General features: G+C 48.8%; 1 long non-coding RNA gene across 6 annotated transcripts in view; it reads left to right on the top strand.

Moving 5' to 3' along the window:
* The window catches only part of LOC103876665, a 110,590-nt gene that overhangs the window by 35,703 nt on the left and 48,180 nt on the right, over positions 1 to 26,707 (top strand). Inside the window, exons 5-6 of one of the 6 annotated variants that reach the window (XR_004178151.1) lie at positions 8,165 to 8,314; positions 8,836 to 11,905. The exons of 2 other annotated variants lie outside the window; for them this stretch is intronic. This is a non-coding gene — a long non-coding RNA (uncharacterized LOC103876665). Of the gene's footprint in view, positions 1 to 8,164; positions 8,315 to 8,835; positions 11,906 to 19,585; positions 19,740 to 23,056; positions 23,205 to 25,130; positions 25,412 to 26,707 lie in introns of those variants that run through there. 3 more of the 6 variants (XR_002516475.2, XR_004178152.1, XR_002516473.2) reach the window with 3 other exon arrangements.

The following is a 26,707-nucleotide window of genomic DNA, read 5'->3' as shown; positions in this document are numbered from 1 at the left end:
GCCTTAGCCTCCCAAGTAGCTGGGACTACAGGCATGCACCACCATGCATGACTAATTTTTGTATTTTTAGTAGGGACAGGGTTTCACCATGCAGACCAGTCTGGTCTCGAACTCCTGACCTTATAATCTCCCTGCCTCGGCCTCCCAAAGTGCTGGGGTTGCAGGCGTGAGCCACTGCACCTGGCCGGGACATTTTATAAAGCCATGATGTTAGCCTTGGTGCAACACTGTTAGTTACAGACTTAATCTGGGTTTCACTGGTTTTCTCACAGACGTCCTTTACCCCTCAGCATCTGATCCGTGGTATCACCCTGCACTTAGCCGTCTCATTCCCCCACTTCCCTCTGAACGGAGTGGGTTCTCCAGTCATAAACACAAATTCTACACGTGGGTTTGTGACCTTGATACATTGAAAGAGAACTGGTCAATAAGCTTGCTGGGTGACCTTGCATCAGGGTTTGTCTGATGTTTCTTCATGATTAGTTTGAGGCTACAATTATTATCCTTTAAGGGACAGCATGGAGAAAATGTGTCTTCTCCGTGTGCCCTGTCAAGAGTGCACTGGGTTGGCGCCTCTTCTGCCTGGAATGTCAGCCTAAACTGATTGGGTTAAGGGGTGTGTCTGACTGGTTTCTCCAGCATAGGGTAACCATTTCTCCCTTTGTCATTAATAAATGTCTTGAGGAAGAGCGAACCTAGAGCACTAGAGAAGGACAAGTCCTGCAGCAGCCTGGGGTGGGAGGAGCCGAGGGGTGGAGAAGGTGCATTTGCAGGGCCTGACCTTGGAGGAGGTTGTGTCCTGCTGTTTGCTGGCCATACCAGGTGGAGTCTGCAGCCTATGGCCAGGGACATGGCCCATCACCCTCAAGGGCATGGACGCACTGGACTCCTCCCTGCACCTCGCCCTGTGCATCTCCTCCACCCAGCTGTCTGTCTGTACTCTTTGTCAGATTATAAATACACAGGTTCTTCGAGCTGATCTAGCAAATTAGTTGACCCCAAGGAGGGGCCATGGGAACCCCGATGTATGACTGGTTAGTCCGAGACACAGGTCAAAACCTGGGGCTGGTGACTGGTGTCTGAAGTGGGGGCCATCATGGGAACTGAGTCTCAGTCTGTGGGCTCCGATGCTGTCTCCAGGTGAGTGGCGTTAGGAACGAACTGAACTGGGGACACCTGGCTGGTGCCTGTTGGACAATCTGCTCCCAAATTGGTGGTTGGTGGGAACAAACCCTCACGCATCTGAGGCCACGGAGGTGTACTATGTTGTGAGAATATTGTCGGAGAAACTGTGTTCTGTATCCCCATTTGAACTATTCTAATCTAACAATATTTGCCATCTTCAACACTGATAGATAATATTTTCTGTCATTTTCCTTCTGATCTGTTTGCTTTTACCCGTTTCATTTGTGCCTTTTCATCTTTAGCTTTTCAAGTCAGCTTTCTCTGTTGTCATTATTTTATCTCTTCTTTGAAACATCATCTTTATTTAATATTAGTGGGAGCACAGAAAGCATTGTTGCCTAACATTAATTTCTATCACTATAGTAAAAAGTCTCAGAATTAGCAAAATAATGGGATGTGGCTCTTTGACATCAAGCCATGTGAATTTTTCTAAATTTAAATCCGGGTAATTTATTTTCCTTTGTGTGGCTGTAAGTTAGACCAATGGTATCTGAATTTACTCACAGCAGCAAGAAAACATGTTTTATCCTCAATCGTGTGTCAATGGTTCATTCCTGTTTAAGCTATGCACAGCATTCAATGTACTAATATCACTATTACTAGCAATGTGTTGTTTGAATATTTAAGTGGTTTGCTTTTGGTTCATTCCTTGTTGTTATAGCTATATTTGGAGGGATTACTTTGTGTGAGACAGGATTCTAAGTGTTTATAAATTGATTAGTTTAATTCTGATGTCAACTCTGTGAGATAGATAGATTTAGTATCCGTGTTTTGGGATGAGAAAGCTAATGTTGAGAGACTAGGTAATTTGCCAAAATTAACTCAGCTAACTATAAGAGATGAGATTTGTACACAGGCATTTTGAGAGGAAAGCCTGTCAGTCTACCTCATACATTTTAAGATGGGTTTATTTGTGAGACACAGTTAGCAAATGTAAAATAAAAAAAATAGGGTAAACAAATATGGCAAAAAAGAAATAAAAATGACCATAAATATTTTATTATTGACAAGTGTTTTTAAAAAATGTTTCTTGGATTTAATAGTGAAGTGAAATTTCACTATTCAAAGAGTAATAGAAATGAGTATATTGTTTTATACTAACTATTCATTCACAAAAGTTTACACAATTGGCTCATTAATCTACATGCCTATACAATGCTAGAATTCTTTCACATAAAAATAAAGTACTAAGTAAAAACAAAATCAGTGTCTTTCTTTACAAGTAGAGATAATACAAACCTTTAACAATACTATTTGGTATGTTTTCTGATACAAACTGCTGTTTTCAGGAACTCAGTGTTGTCATGTTTGAGCAATCTCATGAATAATTGTTTTGTGGTGTTTACCATGTGCTAAACCTTTTGTGTGGATTTTCCATCAGTTTTCAATTAAAAAAATCAAAGCTTGGAAATTCTGAGTCAGAGCACCAAGGTCACACAGCCGTGAGTTATGGAACGGGCATTGAACCCCAGCTCTCAGGGCTTGTGCCCTGGGCCAGCCCTGCTTTCCACGCGTGGTCAGTTCCAGAAAAATCCAAGGCAGGGCCGTCAACAGCTGTCTGTGGAGGGGCTGCTTTGGATGAGTGACGATGATTCTTGAGATGGGCTCCTGAGACCTGGCCATACACACTGGACCAGGCTCTTTCGGGGTAAACTCAGGCGTTTCTCCCAGGAGGAGACAATATTTATGTGCAAGCTTAGAATGGTGGTACTACTGAGAAGAGTAATGTTTTCACTTCTTGATGTTCTCTTAAGGACTTTAAATAAGCACAAATAATTCTAGAGAAGAACGGCTAGACACAACGGCTCATTCATGTTCGATTGCAGTGGAAAGAACAATGGCCAGAGAATCAGGACAGGGTCAGCTCTGAGGGTGGAGCTCCCGGCAGAGGGCTGCAGTGTGAGCTCCAGTCCTGGGGCGGATTAGCCAGAGAATCAGAAAAGGGTCAGCTCTGAGGGTGGAGCTCCCCGCAGAGGGCTGCAGTGTGAGCTCCAGTCCTGGGGCAGATGCGTCTGCAATGCCCTCCACGCTGTTGCCTTGAGGAGGAATTACTTGGAGCTGAGGGAGGCTGAGCCTCTCGGCTCAGGGACTGGGGAGCTTCTGAGAGGAATGGATGGGTGTTGGGTGGTGCTTAGGCTATTAATGTAAGTGCTCATTACGTTAGAAAGTATTATTTCAGTAAAAGATGCATATGTGTGTGCTGTCAAACTAGTGAGAATCTGAGAAGCATATGATGAAAATAGAAAAAGAGTTTTACTACAAAATAGGGAGTGAAGAGAGCTGATAAAATTAAAGGCAAACCTGAACTTCGGGTCTCCCGGCAGACACTGGGAACGCCGGATGGCTCATGTACTTTTGTTTCACCTAGCCTGTACTTCTTTCTCTCACGCAGAACAGCCCAGTTTATCTGTAGAGAGAAACATTCTCTTAAAATAGAGATATTTTTGTAATAAGTTGAAACACAAAATTAAAATAACATTAAGATCTATAATTAATAAAGATGCTGTGAGCTGATTTTCCGTAAAGACGTTGTCTCTACTTGTAGCCTATAAATGAGAAGGCCAGAATCTTTCCATGAATTAAACTTGAAGAAAGGAATCTGACATTGGGAGTAGATATTTCGGAATTGTTCATATCACCCAAATGTTTACCACTTGCATTTGCCACTGAGAATTAGCCTGTCAGGTATGATTACTGAGGAAACAGAGACCAATTTCACTTCCTTCCATTTGACAGCTCCTTCCAGCAAGCAGGGTGTGGGAAGTATTCAGAGGCAGTGTTTCTGAGGTTCCTGCAAGCTGGGGTTGTGTGTCAAGCCATGAAGCTTTTCATATACATCTTCTCAAATATTTCTTACTCTCTAAACTGCTGGGCTGTTCTTTGAACTGGCGTAATTAGCATGTAAAGGGCGCATTTTCATTTAGAGGCACTCGATGCATCTCAGACTTGAAGTCTTCTGGAAATGACCTCGCGTCTGAGGTGCCTCAGAGTCTCTGCTGGAGACGGCTCTGTTCTCGAGAGTAAGGTGAGGCACTGTTCAGATGCAGAGTGGACCCTCACGGCAGCCCTGGCCTGAACAATTCATGAGTGTGTCTTTAAGTCCAGGTCGCTGGGAGCGCCGGCATGGAAGAACACGGTGCTACGTCCCAGCACTTCTCTTGTTTTGCTGCACTGGTCAGCCACACCCCAAATAATTACCTTAAAATGACGGGATGGAATGGTTCTCCTCTCAGTGTTCGATCACAGACGCTCACTTTCACCTTCATCACCCAGTGGGAACTGCAGCATTGCAGACCCTTGTGGATCTGAGCACCCCTGGAGGCTCGAGCCCTCGTCTGCCAGCTGACTGGGGCCCTTCCTTATCATCCCTGGGGCTCCGGGGGTGTGGACACTAACAACCTGCACCTGACTCTGGGGTTGCTGTGAGGTTTAAAGGAGTTCATGTATGAAAAGGGCCTGGACTCGTGCCTGCCTCAAGGCTGCAGCCCTGAGTGGACGCTCCTCGTGTTTAAGTAGCTGTGGGACCTTCCGGAAGCACCTTAATCCTGAACCTCCACATCCACTCCATGCAGAGACTTGGACACTGAGGTCCTTCCCAGCTAGAAAAACAGAAGAGCAGCAAAAACGTATGACCATGGGCTCCATGTTTACAAAAATCTGAGGTTCATTTTTCCTCTTTTCTTTCCCAGTTCAGGCTGTTTCCAATCACAGGTGACTCACCGCCCTGCCAGGCAGGCACACAGCCGAGGCTGGCCGGCTCTCACATCCAGTGGGAAGGGTGCTGACTTGGATGAGGTGTCTTTGGCTGTACTCCCCCGGCCCTCATTGAGCAGTGATACCAGTAACTCTGGAGGCCATGGATTCATAGGGGGCTCTGGGTCATGGCCTCCCGGCGTCTCATGCGCTCAGATTCCACTAGCCTCAGTGCTTCTTTCCGAGTGAGGAATCCCCTAGGTCAGGGCTGGGCAGTGGCGGCTCCTGGGGTTGGTAAACATGGGGGGCAGGTTACTGCTGCACAAGCCACTTCGGTTGTTAACATCTGTGTTTCACACTTGTTCCACCATGAGCCCTCGTCATGATTTCAGATACAGGCCTGGGCCAGGGCACATTGTAAGCCCGTCTAGTCCTCGCTGCTCCCTTGAGATAAGCAGATGGAACAAAAGAAGAACAGGAAAAGCAACAATAAAGCCTTATCTCGTGGAATTTATACGCACGGAATTATTCTCAACATCATGACTGAGTTTCTGTTGGATCACAGAGAGGGCAGTTGGGGTCTCTTCCGATCCAATGTAGCCTTGGCCTCACCATGTACTTATGTAAATGGACATGGTACATTGTTTTAGAGTGTGCTAGAACACAGTGGAAGCAGCTTTAAAATATTCCACGATGCACTGTCCTGTGGTAGTAAACACTGAATCCTGAAATACAGCCACACCCCGAACACATGTTGGATTGACCTCACTCAGCATTACTGAGTGCAAGGTGGAGAGCCATCAAGGGATCTGGCTTCGGCTGCTCACTGGGTGGGTGGTCCTGCTTGTTTTTGAGTTGTGTTTCCTTCTGTGAAAGGAAGGACAGCAGGACACTTGATCTCCGGCCTCCCACCCAGAACTCCGACAAATAAATTCTTGTTGTTTGAGCTACCCCGTCTGTGTCCTCCATCAGGGCAGCCCTGCAGGATGAAGACGGACTTGCCTGTATTCTTCTCATCTTAGGGATGTGGCAGGATCCAATGTCTGTAGCCCGCCCAGCCACGCAGGTGCAGGTGACAGCTTCTCCTCCAACGCTTTCTGTCTCTTCGGTGCTGAATCTGGCTGGGTCAAGACAAGGAGGGGGGCTCTGTGCCGTGTTGAGGGGAGTGGGTGTGAAGGGTCTGCAGGGTGCTCGTGGGAGAGGCAGACCCTGACTCTCCACTCCGGCCCCCTCTTCTGCATCGACCACTGTCACTCAGAAAACTGAACGAGAGTAACTTCCGACTGTATTTTTGATAACATGCTGAAACAGACTTCACACTATAAACCACTTTCAGGATTTAATATTTCTTTATTTTACTAGAAGAACATTTCATGCTGGTTTTTGAAGAGTTGAAAATATTACATACGAGAATTCTTTTGCAACAGAGTCATTTATTTTCAGGAAAAGGCAATGTGGCTTTTGCAGCAGAAACATTGATGGGTATCTGGGGTTCAGGGCCCCCACTGTGTATTTAATCACTCCGCAGAGGCCAAGAGGAAAGTCATTTTCATCTGTTTAATTGTTGGCTTCACCAAGGACAGTTACGCCCTCAACAGGTTCTCTGCTACTGACAGTGCTAATTTACTGCATGGGTTGGCATTGAAATTATTTAAGACCAACAGGTGTTACAAAGATAATTCCTCAGTAGCTGAGCTGTGTGTGTGGCCCCACCCTGGCCAAGGGAAAGTTGGTCTCAGGAGAATCTGGACTTTGATGGGACAAGAGCTTCTTCGTGTGGAGTGGTGGCGAGGGTGTGGTGTGTGTGCTGGCCCGGGGAAGGCATCCCCTCCCACCCCGCGGTGGAGCAGATTCCTCATGACGGACCCTGCGGCCTCCCTCTGTGGCTTGTCAAATGAGACCCAGAAAACTGCTGCCTCTGGAAGGGCCTCTTGCCATCGGGGCACCCTAGGCTCCTGACGACGGGGTCTCCATGCAGGCATCAAAGGGGAAGGCCGAGTGTTCTGTCACTGTGTTTCCATCAAAAATAGGTTCTCTGTCACTTCAAAGAAACATGAAGCCAGCATAAAATATGGCCTTAGCAAAACCAAGGCCATTCACTGGGCTACACATGGATGGATGGGAAGCTCTGACGGACTCGGCCTCCTTGTTGTCTCATTGTGCGCTCTGTTCCAGCTCAGGGAGCATCAGTTTAGGGAATTCAGGAATGTACGGATTCCTGTCACTCGTGTGCGTTCGTGTGCTCATGGAAGCCATCAGGTTGGAGGAACAGTCCCTGCGGGGAGGGGTCACCAAGGCTGCATCTTTGAGAATTCATGAGCGCTGGCCTCTCTCCACGTCAGTCCCAGGCCAGCTCTTGTGCTTGGAGGAATCTGTCGTGAGACGACCCACCTCGGTGTGGAGATTCGTGCTACCAACAGCATCTGCCGCATTGAGAGCACTGATCAAGGGCCCGGAAAGGTTTGAATTTACTTCCCTGTGGGATGAGATGTGTCACCACTGTTCATTTCTGGTCTCCGGTCAGACGTCGGCCAGGACAAAGCCATCAGGGACTGTAACCAGGAGGATGGGGTTTTGGGGCCTCCACGGGCTCTGCGTTCTGGAGGGCAACCCTGGGTGGCTGGATCCCAGCAGGTCTGAGAGCTGGCCTGAGTCTGGGGCTCCTTCAGGATCAGCCATGCCCGTCTCTGCGCCAGCAGTGGTGTCGGTGCCTCCACGGCTGCAGCCTTGTGGGGCCTCTTCCTCTTCAGCTCGCCCATGTACCCCCAGGCCTTCCTAATCCCCCACATCCTTCCGGCTTCCACACAGGTCCTCCTCAGCTTTGGCCAGGAACTCCCACACCCCCAGTCCACTCCCTCGCGCCCCCCAGTCCTCCTCCAAGCCCCCAGTCCTCCTCAGTCTTCCCCTGAGCCCCTCAGTCCCTCCTGAGTCCCTCAGTCCTTCCCACTCTTGTTTCCCTGGGCTCTGGTGGTTCCAGCATTGGGGACCCTGCCCTGTGCTAACCTTGCCTGTTTCTGTGCATGGAAAACCCTCCAGGTGCGTCTGATGGCACCGGGCAGGGCTGACCATGGGCTTGGCATTCCCAGGCTCCGTGCCCTGGGGCTGCACCACCCTGCATCTGCTTCCTGCCTCCTGAAGGGGGTCCAGTGTTCACAAGGGAGGGCATCCTGAGGGCCCAGACACCCCTAGCTTGCCACAGAGGTCAGGTGAGGGCCCAGACACTCGTAGCTCGACACAGAGGTCAGGTGCAGTGAGACACTAAGATCACTTCACTTTCTTTCTCCAGGAAGATTTCTAATGTTCCTAGAACTTGAAAAAAAGGAAAAAAAGCCAAACTGTTTTTCTTCTGCTACACTCATAACACGTTCCACACGTAAGTCCTGACACCAGATGTGGGGCTTCACGCAGGCTGACCCGCTCTCCCTCGCCAGCTGGGGTAAGATTTGTTTCCTCATTTCTGGCTTTCAAACATTTGGCTATTGTGCATTTGAACATGAATTTCTTAGGTTTTATCCTAATTGGGAGAGGACATTTGCTTTCTTAAATCTGTAGATTTATGTCTTCCACCAAGCCTGGGAAGCATTTACTCATTTTTTTAAATTTCCAGCTTTTTGCATCCTGCGTTCTTTTTTCCCTGTTGTAGTTGCGGATGGGATGATATGCGGAGCCTTTGTTGAGCCCCTTAGTACTCTGAGGCACATTCATTTGGTCCCAGTCTATTTTATTTCTGCTGCTGCTGTTTGTTTCAGATTATTGATGTTATTATTCAGATGATTGATGTTCCTGAAGTTGGCTGATTTTGTCCTTGCTGGTGTTCATTCTCCTACTGGGCCCGTGCATTGAAGTGTTCTTGTTGGTTTTGTGTGTGGGTGTGTGTTATGTTTGATGATTGTACTTTTCAATTTTAAAATTACTATTTGGTACACAACTACATATACTTTTTTTTTCTTTTTGCAGAGATGTTTTATATTTCCATTGGCTTCAAGAGTGTTCTCAACTGCTCATTGCAGCATTTTTAACATGGCTGCTTTAAAATCCTTGTCTAGCTCCTATTAAAATCTTCTATGTAAGACTCTGGTTTTTTAGTTTGGCACGTGTCAGCTGGTTCAAGTTCGAATGCACATCCTGGCTCAGTTTTGCTGTCAGTGGTCCAATGCCAACGTCGATAGACCTTCTGCAGTGCTATTTTGGTCCATGCCGCTGTCTTCTCTAGAAGGTGTGACTTTGCCCCCAGTGTCCCTGTCCTGGGTGGGAAGAGGGGAGGCCCCTGCCTGTGCCTGCTGAGCAGGGCGAGGAGGCAGCCTCCACGCAGATCCTCCTCAGGATGTTGGCTTCTCATAGCCCGAGGGGCAGGGGGATCAGGTTTCTCCCTTTGAGGTGGGGGCAGGTGCAGTTACTGCAGCCCACTCTGTTGGGCTTCACTGCTTTAGATCCCATGGCTGGAGAGGGCCGCCTCTGTGGGGCTCCTGTGTGTCTGTACCCGTGGCTGTTTCTGGGCTCCTGTCCCATCCAGGCTAGAGTATAAAGGAGACTGGAAACCCCCAAGAGCTCACTGCTGGGTCATTTTCAGGGTTCCAGGGTTCCTAGTTAGTTTGCCTGCCTTTTCCTCGGTTTCAGAACCCTCTGGAATGTGGCTTAGTATTTTGATTTTGTGCAGGTTTTGTGCTGTGAGCAGCTAGAGGAGTGAATCAGGTGGAATAGATTACAGCTCATCCAGAATGGGAGCCTCCGCCCTTCCACGGTCTCCTGGGGTGACCTTCAGCAAGGGACGTGACTTCTTTGGGGCTCCAGACTGGCGTGTGAGGTTGGGATGCAGGCACTCCCTGAAGGATTCTGGTGAGAACGAGGCAGGATAACGTGTGTGTGGCACCCGTGGGCTGCTGGGCGGCCGCCACCTTCTTCTTTCCGTATTTCCCTCCCGCCCAAGCCTCAGGCTCCTCCCCTCAGGCTCCTGCCCTCAGGCTCCTCCCCTCAGGCTCCTCCCCTCAGGCTGCTCTGGTGACAGGAGGGCTTCCCTTTTCCTCGGAACACAACTGCTTCTGTTCCTGGACTGGTCTGAATTATGAGGAACGTCACATTATTTGCAATTAATTTGTGCCTGTCTTATCTCCTAACCTACGTAGACAACATTTAAAGTGTAGAATTTTACCGTTGTGCACTTAATGTGGTTAACATTCCATTTGATAGGGGAGGAATCTGAGGCCGGGGAAGGAAGGCGGCCTGCCCCGTTCCTGGGTTGACGGCACCACGGATGTTACAGACACGGTCTAAGATGTACTTCTGTGTCTTGTCTCTGCCCACGTGGGCCCAGCCCCCCGAGGTGCATGAACATCCTGGCTGTCCTGGATTCACTTGAGATTCCCCCCGAGCAGCAGGTGTCCGGGCATGTCGGGTGGTTTCCTGCACCACAGACCCTGCAGTGCGTGACGGGCTGTGGGGGTCCCATGAAGAGGGCACGGATTCCCAGTGTGCAGCTGGGAGCTCATGTCCCCATGGGAAGCAGCCCACAGTCCACTCCAGAGTGGAATATAATCACAGAAAGATGGAGACAAAATTCCACTCACTCAGCAGGGTCTGAAGCCCACTCACCACAGCTCTGGCCAGGGCCGTTCCCGGCTCAGAGGACCTGCCTGGCGAACAGGAGCGCACGCCTGGACGGGGGAGAGGCTGCAGGAGGGCGCCGTCAACCCGCTGGCCTCATTAAGGGAAATGTGCTTGAGTGTGGAGTACGGAGGCCCCACTGAGGACGTGCAGGTGTCCTGGGTTCCACTTGGAGCCGAGCCTGCCCGGGACAGGGCCACGTGCTCTGCCGTTCGCAGCCCGGCGGGAAACCGGCCTTGCAGCGTCTCCCAAACAGACAAGGCAAACTTCAGGCCGTTCTCAGATTCTCTCCCAGGAAAAGGAGGAACTTTGTTTTTCAAGTCTTTATGTATTTACTTACTCATTCATTGCCTTTCTACTTCACATAAAAAGATTACTAAGTTCCTTGGGGCTCCTTTCACAGAATGCAAAGCTATTCCACCTCTCAAAATAAAATGAAGAGAGAATAAAATGAATTCAAAATAAAATGAATGAAGAACAAGAAGCTGCAGAGAAATGAAAGAAATGTGGCCATTTACCCAAAACAGGGATTACGCAAAGCGTTCCTCTGGTCTTTGACTGAACGGCCCACGGCGGAGGACGGAAGGCAGCTGCGCAGGAGGGCGGGTGGCGACAGAGAGGTCGCCAATACGGTCCATATTCATGGCAATGGGAAAGTCCAGGGGCGTCCTTCCCACCTTTCCTTTAAAACTGCAATTCCTTTAGAAGTCCCGTCCCGAGGTCACCCAGACACGCTGGCATCTTCCTCCACTGACTGTGGGAGCGCCGACGGGCCATGTGCAGAGACTGCCAGTGTGAAGTACAAGACAGGTTTGTGCTGTGACTGTTCACAGAGAAATCTCCAAAGTAACCTGGAAATAGTAAAATTTACTGAGCACAGAGTGTGGGTCAGGCACAAACATGCATCGTGTAACTCAGTCCTACAAAGAACCCACCCACTCCTCAGAACCTACGGGAACATACCAAACTCTGCCTCTTATTCTTACTCTAAGACTGTGGGCTGTCCCCGCCACACAGAGAGGAGTCCGTGCGCCTGGGGCTTTTGAGAGTTCAGTGAGATGAAACCTTTAGTTAGGGTGTCCTGGTTGTTGCTGGCTTGGGCATGAGAATGCCGGGGAAGGGGCTCTGCAGGTGACGGCAGCTGGGAAACGCTTCAGCTTCAGGGCAAGGAGGGAGAGGTCAAATGCTTCATCCTCAGACCACAACCAGAATCAACCATGACTTTCCAAAGCCTGACCACAATGAGGCCATGTTTAGTTGTTAACCCCTTGACCACCTGCCTTGAAGGCTGTCCGGCTGTCCTCCAGCACCTGGGTCTGTGACCCTCCCTCTCTGAAGGAAGGTGTGTGTGTGTACCTGTGTCTGTTCGTGCGTGTGTGTAGGGGTGAGAGGGTTTGGTGTGTGTGTGCGTGTGTGGGTGCACGTGTGTGTGTGTGTAGGGGGCAAGAGAGTTTGGGAGGAGTGTGCATGTGTGTGTGTATGCTTGCATGTGTGTGTGTAGGAACGAAAGGGTTTGGTGTGTGTGCGTGTGTGTGTGTGTGTAGGGGCAAGGGATTTGGGAGGTGTGTGCATGTGTGTATGCATGTGTGCGTGTGTGTAGAGGTGAGAGGGTTTGGAGTGTGTGTGTGCATGTGTGTGTAGGAGCGAGAGGGATTGGTATGTGTGCGTGTTTGTGTTTGTGTGTGTGCATGCGTGTGTGTGTGTGTGTGTAGGAGGCGTGTGGGGCGTGAAGGGGCTGATGGCTTGGGAAACTCTGGGAGGGACTTGAGCACTCGAGTGGCACAATTCAAACCACACTTCACATTCACTCGGCTGGGTTCCTGCGTGTGTGTATGTAGGAAACAGAGCCCCTCAGGGAGGCTCACTCTGGTCCAGGTAGCTGTGAGGAGGGTGCCCTGGGCTGGTGGAGCCATGAGGCAGGCTGGATAGGGGATTGTTTGAATGAAGCAGAGTCAATGGCACCTGCAGGTGGGGAGTGCAGGGAAAGACGGAAAGTCGTGTTTGTTTGTTTGTGTGTTTTTTTGTTTTGTTTTGTTTTGTTTTTTGCGCCTGAGCAATTGGTCCGATGCTGGTGCCATTTGGAGAAGCTTTTCCCAGGAAGGAGTGAGGTTTTTTGAATTACGTGTGACGATTCAGGCTCCCCCAGTGTTCTGAGTGTGGAGGCAGCAGCACAAAGATGCTGGTCTCTTTTACATGTGCGTGTTAATTTCTATCGTTCAGGTTCGTCATTACTTCTGTCTCGAGAGCGCAGGAATGTGCAGACATTCCTGTAAATGTTTGGACATAAATCTTTAAACAACTAATTTTGAGGGAGAATTTGCACAAAAACCTCACCAATCTGAAATTTAACGGGGAAGGGTTGAAAACACTCTAATTGCATCTGAAATTTTGCCATATAAGTGATTATTATGTGACCTGAGTAACAAAAAGGGAAGTGAAAAACCATGATTATGTTTCTGCCTTGAGGAATAATGGGGTGAGGCTGAGGGAAGTCGGGAACAAAGAACCGATCGAACAAAAATCGTCGAGGCAAAAAGAATCAGTCGAAACCAAAAGGAGAAGTCGAGAGCAAAATCGAGAATAAAAAATCCGTCGGATAAAAGGAAATAAATCAGAACTGAGGAAGTAAGTCGAAACAAAGGAAATCGAACTTAAAATCGTCAAAGGCAAAATCAGAAGTCGAAAGCAAAAATCCATCAGAGACAAAATCCATTGAAAAACAAAGATCCGGTCGAGACTCTCGAAATCAATCAGAAGTTTTCGGGGAAATAAATCGAAGGCAAAGAAGTCGAGAACAAAATCAATCGGGCCTGAGAAGTAAGGTGGGGCTCAGAGCTGATGATGGGACTCTCAGGAGACCCCACGTGATGCAGGAGGTGTTTTGTAATGGAATCTCAGGACTGTTGAAGTTTCTTGGGCTTCCCGTAACAGGTGAGGAAACAAATCCCTAAGGGATGGGCACTCCGCGGAGTGCCCGGAACCTGGGAGCACTGTGAAGTCCAGGCATTGGTCAGGTCCTGACACATCAATGAGTGAAATCGATGCTCCTGCCCCAGAGCCAAGGGCTGGTGTGGAGGAGGCAGATGAGCAGGGGACCTCGATGGCCCAAGGAACTGTCCAGCTTTGCTGAGGAGAATTGGAGGATGTGGGTGGGGGTCCGGAGGAAGGGAGAGAGTGGAGGGGTGTGGTTTGGGAATCAAAGACTTCGGCAAATCCGGCATCAGAAATCTCAATCAAAATCAAAATCAAAATCAACATCATCAATCAAATCTCAAAATCCGGCATCTCAATCAAAATCCGGCATCAATCAAATCAAATCTCAATCAAATCTCAAAATCCGTCAAATCATCTTTGGCTTCTGGCAGAGGCAGGCACTGGGGAAGGCCGGCATCAGGGTGCAGCATGCAGGCAGCTCCTCCGGCAGCACCTCAGGTGCTGGGGGCACAACACGAGGCCAGGGACCCCGGGGACGTGTCATCAGCATGTTCAGCAGGTATCGAGGGCCTGACACGAGACCTTGGCAGCGTCCTCAGAGGCCTGGGGCCTCCTGCACGGCCGAGCTCTTACACAGCGGGCCCAACACGGGACTTATTTTGTGCTCTTGAAAGGGGGGCTTCAGCAGACTGAGCACCCGGAGGGTGAGAGCCCACACACCCTCGTCTTAGCTGACAGCCAGTACACGACACACACAGGATCTTAGTGAAAACTTGCCGAGCAAATGAAGGGGCTGCTGTGGAGACTTAAGTAAGAGGTGCTGGGTTTCTCCCGTGGAGGCGCCTCTTCCTTGCTGGGTGCACTGTGTGTTTAGGGAGTGGAGGCTGACCACAAGGAGCTCTTGAAGCCCTAATGTGGCGGGGATGAGAGGATGGAGAATGAAAGGCGGCTGCAGGATGGAGCATCGGGCTGGGGTCTGAGTCACAGCCAGGCTGGCCAGGACCCTGTATCCACCCCAGTGGGCCCCCGAGGGTTCTGGCAGCTTGTGCTGACCCGACAGAGGGCTGTAGGCTGGGGGTGAAACCACAGATACTGATTTCTCAACCTGGAGTCTGGGAGTTCGAGACCGCAGTGCAGAGTCGAGTTGATGTGAACACTCGGGACGCGGTAGAAAGAGTTCTGACATTAGGGAGGGCGACCAAGACCCCTGGCTTCCGAGCCAGGCGACCCCCGAAGTTCTGGGAGGAGGACGCCTTTCTTAAGGGGCAGCTCCTGGAACTTCACTTTGTACAAATGTTCAGTCAGTTCTGATGTCGAGGTTTTGGACTGCGAGATCTTCTAATGTTTCTCAACATTTAGATCCGTATTTTTTTTTCTTTGTAGCAAGATTCTCATCTTATAAATTTTTCCCATTGATTTTGAAAACCCTCAACTATTTAGTCTGTTAGAACAGACCTCAGGATTCCGTTACTCAGAGCTTCATTCCGGCAGTATTTTGAAAGAACAATCACGACAAAAGCAACGGGTCAATACCTTTTTATTGTTTTGGGGAAAGTGTTCCTTCACGAAAGTCCACGGTTCTCTCAGGATCCGGTAACAGTGGCGTTTTGGGCGATTCTTCCTCTTGCCGGCACATTTCTAAGCCAGAGCGGTTGGAGGCAGCACAGTCCTTCCGGCTCCTGACTCAGGTGTAGGCCACGGGGCAGTGAAATCACAGCCAGTGTAGACGGTGAGCTTAAAGATGTTACGTTCACCGTGTGTGTGCTGTGAGCACTGGACTTTAAAATCCAGATAAAATTGAGATTTTTTTCCCTTCCAAATGTGTGGGAATTCAATCCGACTCGCAGTTGCAATGGAAGGATGTTTTTTTCAAATGCTTCTGTCTGTTTCATGGGAAGATATTTGAGTGGGAGATGACAGGCTCGTGGGAGATTTGAGATCTACACATTCTCCCATTTGGTGTTGTTGAGATAATCCCTTGATAGCGGAGAAATATGCAAACATCTTCCTTTCTGTTTGGCAGACTTTGATAAGTCTAAAAACTGCATGTATGTTAATTATTTTTAAGAGATAAATATACATCAACCACTTTAAAAATTAACGCTTTATTCAGTGTATTTGCCTTTGTGCTAAAATTGAGTTTAATATAAATACACATATATGCAAAGAAGGAAGATAAATAATGAATTTTAGCTTTTGGTGAATATATTCAGCATTAATGTCATCCCTTTTTTTGGTCTGTTTGAGAAAACTGTATAAACCGTTCCATACCTGCCAAGCTGCTGATCTTTCTGGTCCACGCTTTCCACCATTGGTTCTAAATAAGTCCATTTCCAGAAGGAATGAGCCAGTGATACTAGCAGAGGGGACCAGAAATTACACTTCTGTATATAAAATATCTGTGTTAAGAATGATAGAACACTTTGGCTTGAGTTTTAACTATTTAGTGGCAGCTGTTACTTAGCTCTACTGTTCCTATGTTTGAAGCGATAAACGTGAATATCACAGCGTGGGGCCTGTGGTGAGGCACGTTTTAGGAAACAGATTCTCAGCCTTCATCTAAAAGCCAGAGTCCTGCAGGGCGAATCATGTCCCCAAATCCATAGGCTGAAGTCCTAATGCCTAGTGTCTCAGAATGGGGCTGGAGTTAGGGACAGGGCCTAGAAAGGGGGGATTAAGGTAAAAGGAGGTTAGGAGGGTGGGCCCCAATCCCACAGGACGGTGTCCTTATGAGAAGAGGAGATTGGGACACAGACACACACAGAGGGGGGACCCTGTGAGGACCTGGGGGATGTCGCATCTGCCAGCTGAGGAGGGAGGCCTCAGGGCATGAGGACCCAGTGGATGCTGGTATCTACAGGCCGAGGAGGGAGGCCTCAGGAGGAAGCAGCCCCACCTGCACCTGGATCTGGGACTTCCGGCCCTGGGATGTGAGAGGATGAATTTCTGAGGTGCTTTGTCATTCACACACACACACACACACACACACACACACACACACACACACAGAGCTGCAAATCACAAGCTGCATATCTTGGCAAAATTTTCCCTTAAGAAAGGACAACCACATCTCAAACCCCTCGACAGCAGGGAGAACATACTGGATTTCTGGAAGGAGGTGAGGAAAGTATAGCTTCAGGGGGAGACCCAGAGTCTTACGATGATAGTGTCATAAATGACAAGGCATACATTTAAAACTGAATTTTCAACCTAGAGCCTGAATACGTGGTCTCAATGCTGGCAGCAAAGTGAAATGTCACTTTCGGGACCTGGTTTGTCTCCCTAAACATCAGCTGCAAAGGAGTGTTTTACTTTACGCATTAGAGTGTTAAATACAATTTACAGGGAGCCATTGTTTTGTACTGAGTCTCTGTACTAGGCCCCACCTGGGCAGACTAGGCAGATTGAAGTCACCTCTGCCAGGTGCCAGGTCACTAAACTGAGCTTAAAAACAGGCCAGCTTTCCAAAAACAGGAGATTCGCAGCCACCCGTCAGGAGGGGCCCAGCCACCTGAGCTGGCAGGATAAGAGCATCCCTGGGCTTTAGTCCACAAGAGGAAAGGGACATTGTATTAGTCTGTCCTGCTGCTAATAAAGACACACTCAAGGCTGAGTAATTTATAAAGGAAAAGGTTTAATGGACTCACAGTTCCGCATGGCTGGGGAGGCCTCACAATCATGGTGGAAGAGGAAGGAAGGGCAGAGGCATGTCTTACATGGCGGTGGGCAGGAGAGTGTGTGCAGGGGAACTGCCCTTTATAAAACCATCAGATCATGTGAGACTTACTACCACAAATCCGTATCGCTGGGAATTTGCTCATGATTCCATCACTTCTGTCAGGTCCTCCCTTCTCACAACATGTGGGGATTTTTACAATTCGAGGTGAGATTTGGGTGGGACACAGCCAAGCCATGTCAAACATGAATGCTACTGGATGTACACCCGTCAGGTCTGGAAGTCCTCTCACAACATGTGATTTTACAATTGAGGTGAGATTTGCATGGGACACATGGTGCCAAGTTATGCCAAACATGTGAATGCTAATTTCTCGATGTGGATCCAAGGTGGTCTGGAATGTGCCCCCCACATCTGTGTGTTGAAACTTAAGCACCAATGTGATGGCATCACGGGGGCCCTTCATAGGGGATCAAGTCCTACCAGTGGGTGAAGCCCTTGTGAATGGGATTAGTGATTTCATAGGAGAGACTGAAGCCAGCGCCCCTGGCCCTTCCTGCCTTCCTCTGTGTGAGACACAGCTCCAGGCGCCCTCCTGAAAATAAAGCCCAGGCCCTCCTCAGACATGGACCCTGCAGGTGCCCCGATCTTGGGCTTCACAGCCTCAGAACTGGGAGAGATCAATCTCTTGTTGGTGATGGTCCATCCGCTACGCTTGTTACACATGCTGGTGCCAACAAACGGATGAACCCCGATTATCCCGCCAGCTTCATAAGCGTGTTTCACACGCCCCTTCCCGCTCAAACTGTCTGGCAGGCAGCAGGAGAAGAAAGACCGATGGGCATCAATTCCAGGAAACCCCATGTGCTGGGTGGATGGTCCACTCCGGGCGGCGTACCACTACAGACGGCATCCCAGCCTGCGGCGACGGCACGCCATGGGCGCAGAATATGTCAGGCGGCACGCCGTGGGTGGCGTCATGATGGCGTTACACTGTGGTGTTTTGGCTTACTGTCAGGTGGTACACTGCAGGCGGCATGGACGGCGGCTGCCGTGGGTGGCGGCACACCGTGGGCGGCACACCGTGCATGGCACGCCGGTGGGCGGCATGTCGGCAGGTGATTTTGGCACGCTTCTGCGGGCGGCGGCACTCAGCCGCGGGCGGCGGCTGCCGGTGGGCGGCGGCTGTGGTATAACGCTTGTGGTGGTAACCGCCCGCGGATGGCACGTACCAGGCGGTAACAAGAAGAATTCTGTGGGGCGGCGTACCGCCTGAAGAAGGTGCGTGTGCGGCAGGCCATGATGGTATGCCGGCGTATGGCACGCCTGGGTGGGTGGCATGGATTGGTATGTCAGGGTGGCATGTTGGTGAGTGGCACACACCGTGGGTGGCGGTACAGATGGCGGCATAATTGTGGGTGGTATGTCAGGCGGTATGCTCGTGTGGTGGCGGCCAGATGGCATGCATCAGGTGGCAATTTACTGCGGGTGGTCGCGTACACCGGTGATTGCTGTTGTAGACGACAGATGGCACGCCAGGTGGCGTTGCTGGTGGTACAGACGGCGTACACACTGCGGGCAGGCACACTGGGTAAGTGATTAATATGTCGGTAGACGACAGATGGCACGCTGGGTGCCGATGGGTAAAGTACGAACCTGGTGCAGTACGTCAGGTGGTACGGATGCATGCCATGCTGCGAATGTTACACACTTGATGGTTTGTTGGTTTTGTCTCAGCATCATGAATAGCAGCCTTCAATTAGTCTCTCGCCACAAACCCACACCTTTGAAGTCAAATTTTGTTCTTGGACAAGAGTCCTTAACTCTCCTCAGGCCAGAGGGAGGTCCCATGTTCTCCTGAGGCCCGTCTGAGGATCTATAAGTGGCGGTGAGGGGCTGTGTCCACAGTGGGCCACACCAAGACACAGTGTGTGCTACGTGTGAGCCTCTGCAGAGAGAAACACAAGCATGCTGAACTTAGACTTGCCTGAGCATTCCTTCTTTTGCTTGACCTGTTAGCTTTTGTAGGAGAGAAAATTTGTTTTAATTCAACAAATCTAGTAAATTTTAGCCCAAGGATAGGATAGAAGAGCAAAGCTCAAAGGAAATCAGTGTCAGAGAGAAGAGAAGTGCCTGGGGCCCCAGGGTGAGTGGTGCAGAGCTGGGCAGGGAGGAGAGCAGGAAGTTCCCAGGGGAGAAGAAATGCAGCCTTATCTGGGTGCAATTCGACAGTGATTTTAAAAGTTGTATATTAGAATGCTAAAAAGCTAAGAGCTATTATAAAATGTATATATTTAACTTAGGAAAAAAGCTACAGCTTTATTGCTGAGACACTTAAACTATTAATTTAAATTGCTTAAATGCACTTCTCATGTGTTAGTTATAAAGCTAGACTAAATTGCAGTCTTTAATTTTTTGCTGATGTTTTTATTGCTTGGTGATATATGGAAAATTACGTACCTTCAAGAGTTTTAATTCATCTTTTTTCTTTGTCAGCCACTGGAGACAGGAAGCAAAAAGGAGCAATAAAATGAGATTCTGTCAGCATGTTATGATGATAAACCCAAAGCTTACCGCTAGCTCATTTACAGTTTTGCAGCAAGCTTACAAAAAAAGAATTAAAAATTTTACGTCAATTTGCGATAGACTATATATTCGTTGATATTTCTGAAGTGTTCTATCTGTCCTAAGCACCTGCCAGACAAAGTTAGAATAGTTAAAATTTACAGAAAAGTTGCACAGATTGGAAAGCGTGTTTCCACGTCCCACACCCAGATTCTCCTGTTGACACCCGACGTTAGTGTCTTGCTTGCGTGACACAGCTGATGATCCAGTTCGGAGCCAAGTTGGACAGACATGGGGGTAACCAGGGACCCTGATCCCTGGGAGTGGCATCTGAAGAGGGGCAGCCTTGTGGGGCTGAGTCCTTAGCCCAGGGGCCTGGACTAACCCCAGGCAGAAAGTGTCAGAATTGAATTAAGTTGTAGGGCGCCCAGCTGGTATTTAGGGAGATGGAGAGTGGTTGATGTGGAAACCCCTCAGCCCCCACCTTGACCTGGGGTCCCACGTGAAGTTCTGAGAGGAGCCGGATAGTCAGGGAAAACCGTTTTCCTCCTTCTGTGACCAAAGGACCAAAGGAAGATCCTGTATCACACGAAATAGTTAACCATGTTTCCATTCATTGATCTAGTGAAGAAAGTATATTTTGTGCGATTGCAAAACAAAACCCAAGTGTACGTTCCGCACAGGAAATCCTCAGGAAATGAGACCCAGGAAGTGAACACACAAGGTGGAGTGACACAATACAAGGCAGACAGAAGAAGGCAAGTACGTGACTCAACCTCAGGACCCCAGGCACAAAGGAGGAATGATGATAGAAAATTGCCAGGGATCAATTACAAAATAAATAGCAATCAATATTCCTAAACAGGGAATGCAGCGTGGCGAGGGATGAAGACGGTTCCTTTGCTTCTTGTCTGGCCTTTACCATTTCCTTCTTTCTGCTAACGGGGCTTCGTGCGTTCTGGCTTCCCTGGTTTCGTGAGGTGTGACATGAGGCTGTTTATCTGGTGTCTTTCTTCTTTTTTGATGTGGGTGTTTATTGCTCAAACTTCCTTCTTAGAACTGCTTTGCTGTGCCCCATAGATTTTAATATGTTGTGTTTCCATTTTCATTTGTCTCAAGATGTGTTTAAATGTCCCTTATAACGTTTTCATGGACCCACTGGTGTTTCAGGAGTAAGGTGTTTAATTTCCCCGCCTTTGCGGATCTTCTGAAATTCCTCCTGCTATTGATTCTAGCTTCATACCACTGTGGCTGGGAACAGTATTGATGTAATTTTGGTCTCTTTAAATCAGGCTGGAAATTGCTTTGTGCGTCAGTGCACGGTCTGTCCTGGAGAATGCTCTGGTGCACTCGAGAAGAGCATGTCTGGTTGCTGCTGGATGGGATGGTCCCAGTGTGCCTGTGAGCCCAGGTGCCTAACACGTAGTTTAAGGTCAATCCTTCTTCATTGATTTTCTGCCTGGATGGTCTATCCCCTGCTGAGGGTGGGACCCTGAGGCCCCTTAACATTATTACTTAATTATCTTGGTGTCTGTCTCTCTCTTCAGATTTACTAACATTTGCTTATATACTTAGGTGCTCTGACACTGGTAAAGATGTATTTACAATTGTTACATGCTGTTGATGAAGTCACCCCTTCAACCTCACGTAATGACTCTCTTGATCTCTTTTTACAGTTTTGACTTAGCGTCCATTTAATCTGACACGAGTATGGCCACCATTGCTCCCATTTGCTTTCGTTTCCAGGGAATGTATTTTTTCATCCTTTCTCTTCCAGCCTGTGTCCTAATGGACTCTCCCTGGCTTGGTTTTCTCATCTGTGAAACAAAACTGCACTTTCCTGAGAGGACTGAATAAAACCATGTGCTCAGTTGTGATGCCGGCTTCATGAGAAGTGGGCTGTCAGGCAGTGCCAGTTCTGTTTGAGAAGAGCCTCTGGTGTCCTTTGCAAAATAAATAAAATTCTAAGTCCTTCAACCGACTGAATGGACCCCCTCTTTGCCAAGGGATTCCCCCCGCCAAAAAAAAATTTAAAAAACTGGTTCAGCTCATGATGGCGGGAAGTGGGATTGGACAGGCCACATTGTACCCTCCTCCCTTTGGAGTTCAGGACTAGCTGACCAGCGTTAGCACCAAAGCAGACATCAAAGCATTACCCAAACAGACTCCTTGTAGTAATAAGATTCCCCGCTCCAGCCTGGCCCTGGCATAGCCTCACATGGAAAACAGCAGGTCCTGAAGGAAATCAAAATATATTAACCCCAAATATATCTCCCTTACATATTCTGAAATGTCCTGCAAAGGCTTCTTTTGCCAGGAACATCTGCATTCTGTGGAAAATCCCTTACTAGGCCCTTTTCAGATCTGGGAGAGATTTAACTAAGGCCTGACATCTTTTAAGGTCCTGTAGGAGACATTTGCCATCAATTCTCTCTGAAGCTGCTGCCTGAAGGCTTCATCTTCATACCATGAACCTTGGCTTCCACAACCCCCTCAGCTTTCTGCTGGAGCATTGCTTTCTGCTGCCTTCACTCTTTAGGCAAAGCTGAAGTCTGTCAACCAATCGTCACTCCGAAAATCTTTGAATCCACCTGTGGCCCCTGAGTCCTCGCTTTGAGATGTCCACCTTGCTGGGCTGAACCAATGTAAACCTGTAACTCCTGCCTCCCTAAAATGTATACGACCAAGCTGTAGCCCAACCGCCTTGAGCACAGGATCTGAGGACATCTCAGTGCTGCATCACGGGCCATGGCCACTCATGTTTGGCTAAGAATAAACCTCTGTGACAATTTTATTGTTTGGCTTTGATCATCAACACCTTCCAGGCAACAGCCACTGTGGTCCCCATGGCCACCCTCACCTGGGCCTCCCACCACCTTGAACTTTCTTAGTTGAGCTGAATTAAGAATGAGCGAGGAATAGATTAGTCACTGGAACCTGGTACAATAGATTGTTTTCACCCCTTACCAAGAGGTGTTAGGTGAATGTCTAACACATTAGCCACCGGCCTCTGCCCGGGGCCCCAGACTGGCAGCTGGGCTGGATGTTTTTGACCTCTTGTCTGGAGGTTCAGGTGCACCTCCAGCAGCAGGGTGTGTCCCACACGGGCCTGGCACCACGCCTGCCACATCCACGGTGCCATCGACCCATGAACTGGGCAGGCTGCCCCTACACACACACACGCACACACAGGCACACATGCACACACAGGGGTATACATGCACACACACGCACACATGCACATGTACATTCCTCCCAAACCCCCTCGCCCCTACACACACTCACACACATGCACGCACACCTGTATATACATACTTATAATTAGTATATTAATATATGACTCAAGTGTGTAATAAACCATGAGGCTTAGAAGCCAAAAAGTAATTGATGCTTCTTTCCTAGAGAAGTCACGTTGGAAAAGGCTGATCAGGAGAGAGGCGTCCGAGCTGTGCATTGACAGATCTTTGGGGATGTCAGACAGACATTTGGGAGACTCTTCCAGGCAAAGGAGAGATGCAGGAGCACATTAAAGATGTCCCTTCTGTTGTCAGTGGGGAAGAACGTAGAGTCCTCCTTGGTAGGCAGGGCGAATGAGGGTGCCCATGTTCAGAAACGGCATGAGGGCAGAGCCTGGGTGGGGTGAAGCTGGAGAGGCTGGACGATGCCCAGTGTGAGAGAGACACACTCTGCTGCTGTAGGTGCACCTGCACCTTCGGACAGGAGGTCACAGTTGGACCTCTTGAACCGGTATTCTCAAATATGGTAGACCTGCCCAGACACTGTGGCCCAGTGTGCATCCTCCTCCAGGCAGCACAACTCAGGGGCACTGGCTGCATGGCAGGCAGGGGGCTTACATCTGACCCTTCACCCCTCACACTGGCCCCACCCCTTACGGAGGATCCCCGTGTCGACATGAGCTCCCAGGGCTGTGTCCATTTCTCTCCTCCATGTCTCTCAACCATGAACTTGTGTTATCATCTATGTTAGGAGCCGTATTCACCTTCTTCCCCCATTCATAGGTTAAAGCCATAGCCTTCAGCATTTCAGAAATGACTGCCTTGGAGACAGGGAATTTAAGGAGGTAATCGAGTTGAAATGAGGTCACAGACTGGACCCTGATCCAATATGACTGGTGTCCTTATAAGAAGAGGAGATGAGGGCACAGACGCACCTAGAGGGATGACCGCCTGAGGACACAGAGAGAATACAGCAGCTGCAGGCCAAGGAGAGAGGCCTCAGGAAGAATCAGCCCTGCCCACACCTTGATCTTAGGCTTCTGGCCTCCAGAACTGGGAGAGGATAAATCCATATCATATAAGTCACTTTGTCTGTGGGTTTCTGTTATGGAAGCCTCAGCCAACTATTCCAAGCAATATTTGTTGAGTCAGCCAATGAGTCTTCATAGCAGGCAGGATCTAGACAGAAAGCGGCCCTCACAAGCCCGGGCGAGCTGCACTAAAATGTCCTAGCTGCTCACAGTGTGTTCAGTAAAGTCAGAAAATCACCTGGATCTCGGGGATCCTGTGCTATCTAGCAGGCACCCCATTTATTTCCTGGAGATGCCTCTCAGCCATACAGCAGCTTCTGCAGTCATAGCCTGTGGATACTTCTCCACACTGACAACACTCAGTCTGTTCAGGAAGGTTTGTCCACCTCGGCTGGAATTAGGTGACCCATGGAAACATCCCACTACCCATGTTTTTATTCCCCTTGTGAACACTTATGGGAAATGCCCCACGGTCTAGCTTTTTATTCCCCTTGTGAACGCTCGTGGGAAATGCCCCGCGGCCTGTGTTTTTATTCCCCTTGTGAACACTCGTGGGAAATGCCCCGCGGCCTGTGTTTTTATTCTGCTTGTGAACACTCGTGGGAAATGTCCCACGGTCTAGGTTTTTATTCCCCTTGTGACCACTCGTGGGCAATGCCCCACGGCCTGTGTTTTTATTCCCCTTGTGAACACTTATGGGAAATGCCCCACGGTCTAGCTTTTTATTCCCCTTGTGAACGCTCGTGGGAAATGCCCCACGGCCTAGGTTTTTATTCCCCTTGTGAACACTCGTGGGAAATGTCCCACGGCCCGTGCTTCTGTGCACCTGCAGACACTTGTGGGAAATGCTCCACAGCCTGTGTTTCTCTGCACCTGCGGACACTCATCAAACACCAGGCTGTCATTGTGGGCAGGGTGAGCTCTGGCTGTTGGTGCAGCATGGTGGGAAGAGCGCCAGGTCCTGGACTCTGGTGATTTGTATTAGACCCTAATTCCGAGCTGTGGTCTTGGCTATGCCTTGGGTGCTGTGTTATCTAATGTATGGGGAGGGGGCTTACCTCAGAATGTGGACAGACAATTACTTAAAATAATCTGTGTGAACTTCCCGGTGCTGGAAACACAGTAGAGACCGTAAATGACCGACGTCTTATTTATTATTGTCTCAGAATTGTTTAGAGCTAAAGAATAATTCAGTATGTGATTTCCTAGAAAACTCATGGAAGGAGACAGGACTTGCTTTTCCTGGAAATTGTCACTTGAACAAAACATAAACAACGGCTACCTACCACCAAGGCTGTGGCCTTAGGACACGCTGCTGTGTCCTTCATCACCATCGGGCAGAAGCCGTTGGGGCGAGAGGGAAGCAGAAGGCCAGTGCACAGAGGCCAGCGTGGGCTCACAAAACCTCTCAGAGCTTCAGTGGAGTCAGATTTTGGCCGGACCCAGGGCCTGATTCTTAGCTTATTAATTCCAGTGATTTCTACTTTTAAGCCATTATACATCTAATGTCTGTTTAATAAAAAACAGATGAGGTAGACTATTAAATTACCAGATGGTGCTGTAAGACAGATATGTAATAACTGTGTAACAAAAGAACACTACTTTAATATAACCTTAAGCAAAACAACACTATTTTTATTGATACTAATGCTTTTAGAGGTAATTAAATGAAATATGACATGCAACAAATTAATGTAATTCAAACATGATTACTTTTTTCCTTTAAAAAAACTTCAATAATTTTTTACTTAGATGGTTTCTCTAAAAATATGCTATTTTTGAGAGTTTTCAAAATAAATACAGTCACGCACTGAATAAGGACGTTTTGGTCAATAACAGACCCCGTATGCAGTGGTGGTCCCATGAGATAATCATGGAGCCGAAATTCCGCAGTGCCTGGTGACACAGCAGTCCTCACGCCAGCGTGCCGCACATTGCTCACATGTTTGTGGGGTGCTGTATAAACAAGGCTGCGATGCGGCCACCTGTGTCAACGTCCAGCACTTACAACGACGCACTGTACACAACACTAGATAATGATAATAAACGGCTATGTTGCTGGTTTATGTATTTACTACACTTTTTATCCTTATTTTAGAGTGTACTCCTTCCACTTACATTTTAAAAGGTTAACTGTAAAACAGCCTCTGGTAGGTTCTTCAGGAGGTGTTCCAGAAGAAGCCATGTAGATACACAAATGCTCACCATTGTGTTACAGTCACCTGCAACGTTCGGTGCAGTCCCAGGCTGCACAGGTGTGTAGCCCCAGAGCAACAGCCTGTGCCCCAGAGCCCCAGAGCCTCTGTGTGCAGTAGGCTGAGGTGTCCTTTCCTTCTAGTTTCAGATATTCCACCTGCTCGCCACACAGCAGCCCTGGCATGGGGCCACTGCTGGGGGATGGGAAAACAACGCGTTGCACAAACCTGTGGTCTGAACCTCCAGGGTTGCTCCAGGGGCCTCCAGGGTGCACCGGGGTAGACTCTCAGGGCATTTGTCAAACTATCACAGGGAGAGGATAGGCTACAGAACTAAGTCCAACCTCAGAAAAGCAGGGAGTAAGATTATCAGTGAAAACCCTAGTCATGGAGAGAAAAAGAGATGGATGGAGTTTGACCAAAACTGCAGCCCCGTCTCCACCCAGCACTGCCCTGATGAAGTGAGGGCCATTGATGTCCTGCTGTGTTTTCAGAGCAGAGCAAAGGGCGGGCCTTTGCTGGGTGAACCAGTCTTCTGGTACCTCTATGCTTTTTTTCATACATAATGTTATCAGTGTATCAAAAATTACT

The sequence above is a fragment of the Papio anubis genome, chromosome 14 (genome assembly GCF_008728515.1).
Source record: "Papio anubis isolate 15944 chromosome 14, Panubis1.0, whole genome shotgun sequence".
NCBI lineage: Eukaryota > Metazoa > Chordata > Mammalia > Primates > Cercopithecidae > Papio > Papio anubis.
This window is presented reverse-complemented; position numbering and strand designations above follow the sequence as displayed.